We start from the raw sequence: 9,900 nt of genomic DNA, 5'->3' as shown, positions 1-9,900 counted from the left end.
ACACTGAGACACACACACACACACACAGACTGTACATGAGCTGACACTGAGACACACACACACACACACAGACCGTACAGGAGCTGACACTGAGACACACACACACACACAGACACACACACACACACACACACACACAGACCGTACAGGGGCTGACACTGAGACACACACACACACACAGACACACACACACACACACACACACACACACACAGACCGTACAAGGGCTGACACTGAGACACACACACAGACCGTACAGGGGCTGACACTGAGACACACACAGACCGTACAGGAGCTGACACTGAGACACACACACACACACACAGACCGTACAGGGGCTGACACTGAGACACACACACAGACCGTACAGGGGCTGACACTGAGACACACACACACACACACAGACAGTACAGGGGCTGACACTGAGACACACACACAGACCGTACAGGGGCTGACACTGAGACACACACAGACACACAGACACAGACCGTACAGGGGCTGACACTGAGACACACACACAGACCGTACAGGGGCTGACACTGAGACACACACAGACACACAGACACAGACCATACAGGGGCTGACACTGAGACACACACAGACACACAGACACGGACCGTACAGGAGCTGACACTGGGACACACACACACACACACATACACACAGACCATACAGGGGCTGACACTGAGACACACACACACACACAGACCGTACAGGGGCTGACACTGAGACACACACACACACACAGAGACTGTACAGGGGCTGACACTGAGACACACACACACACACACATACACACACAGACCGTACAGGAGCTGACACTGAGACACACACACACACACACACACAGACAGACCGTACAGGGGCTGACACTGAGACACACACACACACAGACCGTACAGGAGCTGACACTGAGACACACACACACAGACCGTACAGGAGCTGTCACTGAGACACACACACACAGACCGTACAGGGGCTGACACTGAGACACACACACACACACACACACACACAGACCGTACAGGAGCTGACACTGAGACACACACACAGACCGTACAGGAGCTGACACTGAGACACACACACACACACAGACCGCACAGGGGCTGACACTGAGACACACACACAAACAGACCGTACAGGAGCTGACACTGAGACACACACACACACACACACAGACCGTACAGGAGCTGACACTGAGACACACACACACACACACACACACAGACCGTACAGGGGCTGACACTGAGACACACACACAAACAGACCGTACAGGAGCTGACACTGAGACACACACACAGACACACACACACAGACCGTACAGGCGCTGACACTGGGACACACACACACACACACACACCGTACAGGAGCTGACACTGAGACACACACACACACACACACAGACCGTACAGGGGCTGACACTGAGACACACACACACACACACAGACCGTACAGGAGCTGACACTGAGACACACACACACACACACACACACAGACCGTAGAGGGGCTGACACTGAGACACACACACACACACAGACCGTACAGGAGCTGACACTGACACACACACACACATACACACACACACAGACCGTACAGGGGCTGACACTGAGACACACACACACACAAACACACACACACACAGACCGTACAGGAGCTGACACTGAGACACACACACACACACACACAGACCGTAGAGGGGCTGACACTGAGACACACACACACACAGACCGTACAGGAGCTGACACTGACACACACACACACACACACAGACCGTACAGGGGCTGACACTGAGACACACACACACACAAACACACACACACACAGATCGTACAGGGGCTGACACTGAGACACACACACACACACACACAGACCGTACAGGAGCTGACACTGAGACACACACACACACACACACACACACACCGTACAGGGGCTGACACTGAGACACACACACACACACACACAGACCGTACAGAGCTGACACTGACACACACACACACACACACACAGACCGTACAGGGGCTGACACTGAGACACACACACACAAACACACACACACACAGATCGTACAGGGGCTGACACTGAGACACACACACACACACACACACACACAGACCGTACAGGGGCTGACACTGAGACACACACACACACACACACAGACCGTACAGGAGCTGACACTGGGACACACACACACACACAGACCGTACAGGAGCTGACACTGAGACACACACACACACACACACAGACCGTACAGGAGCTGACACTGAGACACACACACACACAGACCGTACAGGGGCTGACACTGAGACACACATACACACACACACACACACACCGTACAGGGGCTGACACTGAGACACACATACACACACACACACACAGACCGTACAGGAGCTGACACTGAGACACACACACACACACAGACCGTACAGGGGCTGACACTGAGACACACACACACACACACACACACACACACGCGCACACACAGACCGTACAGGGGCTGACACTGAGACACACACACACACACAGACCGTACAGGGGCTGACACTGAGACACACACACACACACAGAGCGTACAGGGGCTGACACTGAGACACACACACACACACACACACAGACCGTACAGGCGCTGATACTGAGACACACACACGCACACACAGACCGTACAGGAGCTGACACTGAGACACACACACACACACACACAGACCGTACAGGCGCTGATACTGAGACACACACACACACACACACACAGACCGTACAGGAGCTGACACTGTGGCACACACACACACACACACAGACCGTACAGAGGCTGACACTGAGACACACACACACACACACACAGACTGTACAGGGCCTGACACTGAGACACACACACACACACACACACACACACACAGACCGTACAGGGGCTGACACTGAGACACACACACACACACACACACACAGACTGTACAGGGGCTGACACTGACAACACACACACACACACACACAGACCGTACAGGAGCTGCCACTGAGACACACATACACACACACACACAGACCGTACAGGCGCTGACACTGAGACACACACACACACACACACAGACCGTACAGGGGCTGACACTGAGACACACACACAGACCGTACAGGAGCTGACACTGAGACACACACACACACACACAGACCGTACAGGGGCTGACACTGAGACACACACACACACACACACACACACAGACCGCACAGGGGCTGACACTGGGACAGACACACACACACAGACCGTACAGGGGCTGACACTGGGACACACACACACACACACACACACAGACCGTACAGGGGCTGACACTGAGACACACAAACAGACACACAGACTGTACAGGGGCTGACACTGAGACACACACACACACAGACCGTACAGGGGCTGACACTGAGACACACACACAGACACACACAGACCTTACAGGAGTTGACACTGAGACACACACACACACAGACCGTACAGGGGCTGACACTGAGACACACACACACATACACACACACAGACCGTACAGGAACTGACACTGAGACACACACACACACACAGACCGTAGAGGAGCTGACACTGAGACACACACACACACACAGACCGTACTTGGGCTGACACTGAGACACACACACAGACACACAGACCATACAGGGTCTGACACTGAGACACACACACACATACACACACACAGACCTTACAGGAGTTGACACTGAGACACACACACACACAGACCGTACAGGGTCTGACACTGAGACACACACACACACACACACACACACACACACACAGACCGTACAGGGGCTGACACTGAGACACACACACAGACACACACAGACATTACAGGAGTTGACACTGAGACAGACACACACACACACACACACACACAGACCGTACAGGGGCTGACACTGAGACACACACACACACAGACCGTACAGGGGCTGACACTGAGACACACACAGACCGTACAGGGTCTGACACTGAGACACACACACACACACAGACCGTACCGGGTCTGACACTGAGACACACACACACACGCAGACCGCACAGGGGCTGACACTGAGACACATACACACACACACACACACACACACAGACCGTACAGGGGCTGACACTGAGACACACACACACACACACACAGACCGTACAGGAGCTGACACTGGGACACACACAGACCGTACAGGAGCTGACACTGAGACACACACACACACACAGACCGTCCAGGGGCTGACACTGAGACACACACACACACACACACCCACAGACCGTACAGGGGCTGACACTGAGACACACACACACACACACACAGACCGTACAGGGGCTGACACTGAGACACACACACACACACACACACAGACCGTACAGGAGCTGACACTGGGACACACACACACACACACAGACCGTACAGGAGCTGACACTCAGACACACACACACACACACACACAGACCGTACAGGGGCTGACACTGAGACACACACACACACACACGCACGCACACACACAGACCGTACAGGGGCTGACACTGAGCCACACACACACCCACACACAGACCGTACAGGGGCTGACACTGAGACACACACACACACACACAGACCGTACAGGGGCTGACACTGAGACACACACACACACACACACAGACCGTACAGGCGCTGATACTGAGACACACACACACACACAGACCGTACAGGAGCTGACACTGAGACACACACACACACACACACACACACACCGTACAGGGGCTGACACTGAGACACACACACACACACACACACAGACCGTACAGGCGCTGATACTGAGGCACACACACACACACACACAGACCGTACAGGAGCTGACACTGAGACACACACACACACAGACCGTAAAGGCGCTGATACTGAGACACACACACACACACACACACACAGACCGTACAGGAGCTAACACTGAGACACACACACACACAGACCGTACAGGGGCTGACACTGAGACACACACACACACACACACACAGACCGTACAGGGCCTGAGACTGAGACACACACACACACACATACACACACACACAGACCGTACGGGGCCTGACACTGAGACACACACACACACACACACACACACAGACCGTACAGGGGCTGACACTGAGTCACACACACACACACACAGACCGTACAGGGGCTGACACTGACAACACACACACACACACACACACACACACACAGACCGTACAGGAGCTGACACTGAGACACACACACACACACACAGACCGTACAGGCGCTGACACTGAAACACACACACACACACACAGACCGTACAGGGGCTGACACTGAGAGACACACACACACACACACACCGTACAGGAGCTGACACTGAGACACACACACACACACACACACACAGACCGTACAGGGGCTGACACTGAGACACACACACACACACACACACAGACCGTACAGGGACTGACACTGAGACACACACACACACACAGACCGTATAGGGGCTGACACTGAGACACACACACACACACACACACAGACCATACAGGGGCTGACACTGAGACACACACACACACACACACAGACCGTACAGGAGCTGACACTGAGACACACACACACACACAGACCATACAGGGGCTGACACTGAGACACACACACACACAGACCATACAGGGGCTGACACTGAGACACACACACACACACACAGACCGTACAGGGGCTGACACTGAGTCACACACACACACACACACACAGACCGTACAGGGGCTGACACTGAGACACACACACACACACACACACAGACCGTACAGGGGCTGACACTGAGACACACACACACACACAGACCGTACAGGGGCTGACACTGAGACACACACACACACAGACCGTACAGGAGCTGACACTGAGACACACACACACACAGACCGTACAGGGGCTGACACTGAGACACACACACACACACAGACCGTACAGGGGCTGACACTGAGACACACACACACACAGACCGTACAGGAGCTGACACTGAGACACACACACACACAGACCGTACAGGGTCTGACACTGAGACACACACACACACACACACACACAGACCGCACAGGGGCTGACACTGAGACACATACACACACACACACACACACACACAGACCATACAGGGGCTGACACTGAGACACACACACACACACACAGACCGTACAGGAGCTGACACTGGGACACACACAGACCGTACAGGAGCTGACACTGAGACACACACACACACACAGACCGTACAGGGGCTGACACTGAGACACACACACACACACACACCCACAGACCGTACAGGGGCTGACACTGAGACACACACACACACACACACACAGACCGTACAGGGGCTGACACTGAGACACACACACACACACACACACAGACCGTACAGGAGCTGACACTGGGACACACACACACACACACACAGACCGTACAGGAGCTGACACTCAGACACACACACACACACACACAGACCGTACAGGGGCTGACACTGAGACACACACACACACACACACGCACACACACAGACCGTACAGGGGCTGACACTGAGACACACACACACACAGACCGTACAGGGTCTGACACTGAGACACACACACACACACACACAGACCGCACAGGGGCTGACACTGAGACACATACACACACACACACACACACACACAGACCATACAGGGGCTGACACTGAGACACACACACACACACACAGACCGTACAGGAGCTGACACTGGGACACACACAGACCGTACAGGAGCTGACACTGAGACACACACACACACACAGACCGTACAGGGGCTGACACTGAGACACACACACACACACACACCCACAGACCGTACAGGGGCTGACACTGAGACACACACACACACACACACACACAGACCGTACAGGGGCTGACACTGAGACACACACACACACACACACACAGACCGTACAGGAGCTGACACTGGGACACACACACACACACACAGACCGTACAGGAGCTGACACTCAGACACACACACACACACACACAGACCGTACAGGGGCTGACACTGAGACACACACACACACACACACACACGCACACACACAGACCGTACAGGGGCTGACACTGAGACACACAAACACACACACACAGACCGTACAGGGGCTGACACTGAGACACACACACACACAGACCGTACAGGGGCTGACACTGAGACACACACAGACACACACACACACACACACAGACAGTACAGGCGCTGATACTGAGACACACACACACACACAGACCGTACAGGAGCTGACACTGAGACACACACACACACACACACACACAGACTGTACAGGCGCTGATGCTGAGACACACACACACACACAGACCGTACAGGAGCTGACACTGAGACACACACACACACACACACACACCGTACAGGGGCTGACACTGAGACACACACACACACACAGACCGTACAGGCGCTGATACTGAGGCACACACACACAGACCGTACAGGAGCTGACACTGAGACACACACACACACACACACACACACAGACCGTACAGGCGCTGATACTGAGACACACATACACACACACACACACACACAGACCGTACAGGAGCTAACACTGAGACACACACACACACACACAGACCGTACAGGGGCTGACACTGAGACACACACACACACACACACAGACCGTACAGGGCCTGAGACTGAGACACACACACACACACATACACACACACACAGACCGTACGGGGGCTGACACTGAGACACACACACACACACACACACACACACAGACCGTACAGGGGCTGACACTGAGTCACACACACACACACACACAGACCGTACAGGGGCTAACACTGACAACACACACACACACACACACAGACCGTACACGAGCTGGCACTGAGACACACACACACACAGACCGTACAGGCGCTACACTGAAACACACACACACACACACAGACCGTACAGGGGCTGACACTGAGAGACACACACACACACACACCGTACAGGAGCTGACACTGAGACACACACACGCACACACACAGACCATACAGGAGCTGACACTGAGACACACACACACAGACCGTACAGGGGCTGACACTGAGACACACACACACACACACACAGAGACCGTACAGGGACTGACACTGAGACACACACACACACACACACACACAGACCGTACAGGGGCTGACACTGAGACACACACACACACACACACACACACAGACCATACAGGGGCTGACACTGAGACACACACACACACACACACAGACCATACAGGGGCTGACACTGAGACACACACACACACACACACAGACCGTACATGAGCTGACACTGAGACACACACACACACACACACACACACAGACCATACAGGGGCTGACACTGAGACACACACACACACAGACCATACAGGGGCTGACACTGAGACACACACACACACACACACAGACCGTACAGGGGCTGACACTGAGACACACACACACACACACAGACCGTACAGGGGACTGACACTGAGACACACACACACAGACCGTACAGGGGCTGACACTGAGACACACACACACACACACACACAGACCGTACAGGGGCTGACACTGAGACACACACACACACAGACCGTACAGGAGCTGACACTGAGACACACACACACACAGACCGTACAGGGGCTGACACTGAGACACACACACACACACACACAGACCGTACAGGGGCTGACACTGAGACACACACACACACACAGACCGTACAGGAGCTGATACTGAGACACACACAGACACACACACACGCACACAGACCGTACAGGAGCTGATACTGAGACACACACACACACACACACACAGACCGTACAGGAGCTGATACTGAGACACACACACACACACACACACACAGACCGTACAGGAGCTGACACTGAGACACACACACACACACACACAGACCGTACAGGAGCTGACACTGAGACACACACACACACACACACACACAGACCGTACAGGCGCTGACACTGAGACACACACAGACACACACACACACACACAGACCGTACAGGAGCTGACACTGAGACACACACACACACACACACAGACCGTACAGGAGCTGACACTGAGACACACACACACACACACACACAGACCGTACAGGCGCTGACACTGAGACACACACAGACACACACACACGCACACAGACCGTACAGGAGCTGACACTGAGACACACACACAGACCGTACAGGAGCTGACACTGAGACACACACACACACACACACACACAGACCGTACAGGAGCTGACACTGACACACACAGACACACACACAGACCGTACAGGAGCTGACACTGAGACACACACACAAACACACACACAGACCGTACAGGAGCTGACACTGAGACACACACACACACAGACCGTACAGGGGCTGACACTGAGACACACACACACACAGACCGTACAGGGGCTGACACTGAGACACACACACACACACACACACAGACACACACACACGCCCAATATTCAACCTTTCGAACCGTGCGTTGATGAAAGTGACGGGAAGCGGTTCCTCTGCAGGGCTACACTTTAGCGATGATGGGGGGAGCTGTTTTTCTTGTGATGAATGTCCCCGGACCGCACAGTGTTTTTGACCAAGGAGGAGGCTATTGGGAGGGTTCTTAAGTTCTGCTTTAACAGGACATTTGCATTCCTTCCGACACTGAATCTGTGTGCTCGAAGAGGAAATGAATGCTTCCTGTCTGTGGCTCAGACGCTGTGAAGCAATAGGTCCAGCCCAGGCTTGTCAGTGTTGATATAAACGCGGCAGGCCAATAGTGGGGCATCACAGACTAAAACTCCCTCACTCCCGATATGGGGCCTTATCCCACCTCACTGCTCCCTCCCGAGCGTCTGCTCGCACAGGCTCATCGCCGGGGTCAGAGCAG

At 54.2% G+C, this 9,900-nt stretch overlaps 1 protein-coding gene across 1 annotated transcript in view; it reads right to left on the bottom strand.

Annotated features, from left to right (window-relative positions):
* The window catches only part of LOC140411278 (membrane-associated phosphatidylinositol transfer protein 1-like), a gene marked incomplete at its 3' end in the record, with an annotated part of 252,446 nt that extends 242,751 nt beyond the window's left edge, over positions 1-9,695 (bottom strand). The window contains exon 1 of the mRNA XM_072500400.1: positions 9,493-9,695. The remainder of the gene's footprint in view (positions 1-9,492) is intronic.
* Between the last annotated feature and the right edge of the window lie 205 nt (positions 9,696-9,900).

This window comes from Scyliorhinus torazame, chromosome 4, assembly GCF_047496885.1.
Source record: "Scyliorhinus torazame isolate Kashiwa2021f chromosome 4, sScyTor2.1, whole genome shotgun sequence".
In the NCBI taxonomy this organism is placed as follows: Eukaryota; Metazoa; Chordata; class Chondrichthyes; order Carcharhiniformes; family Scyliorhinidae; genus Scyliorhinus; species Scyliorhinus torazame.
Note: the sequence above shows the minus strand (reverse complement) of the source record. Positions and strands in the feature narration are given on the sequence as shown.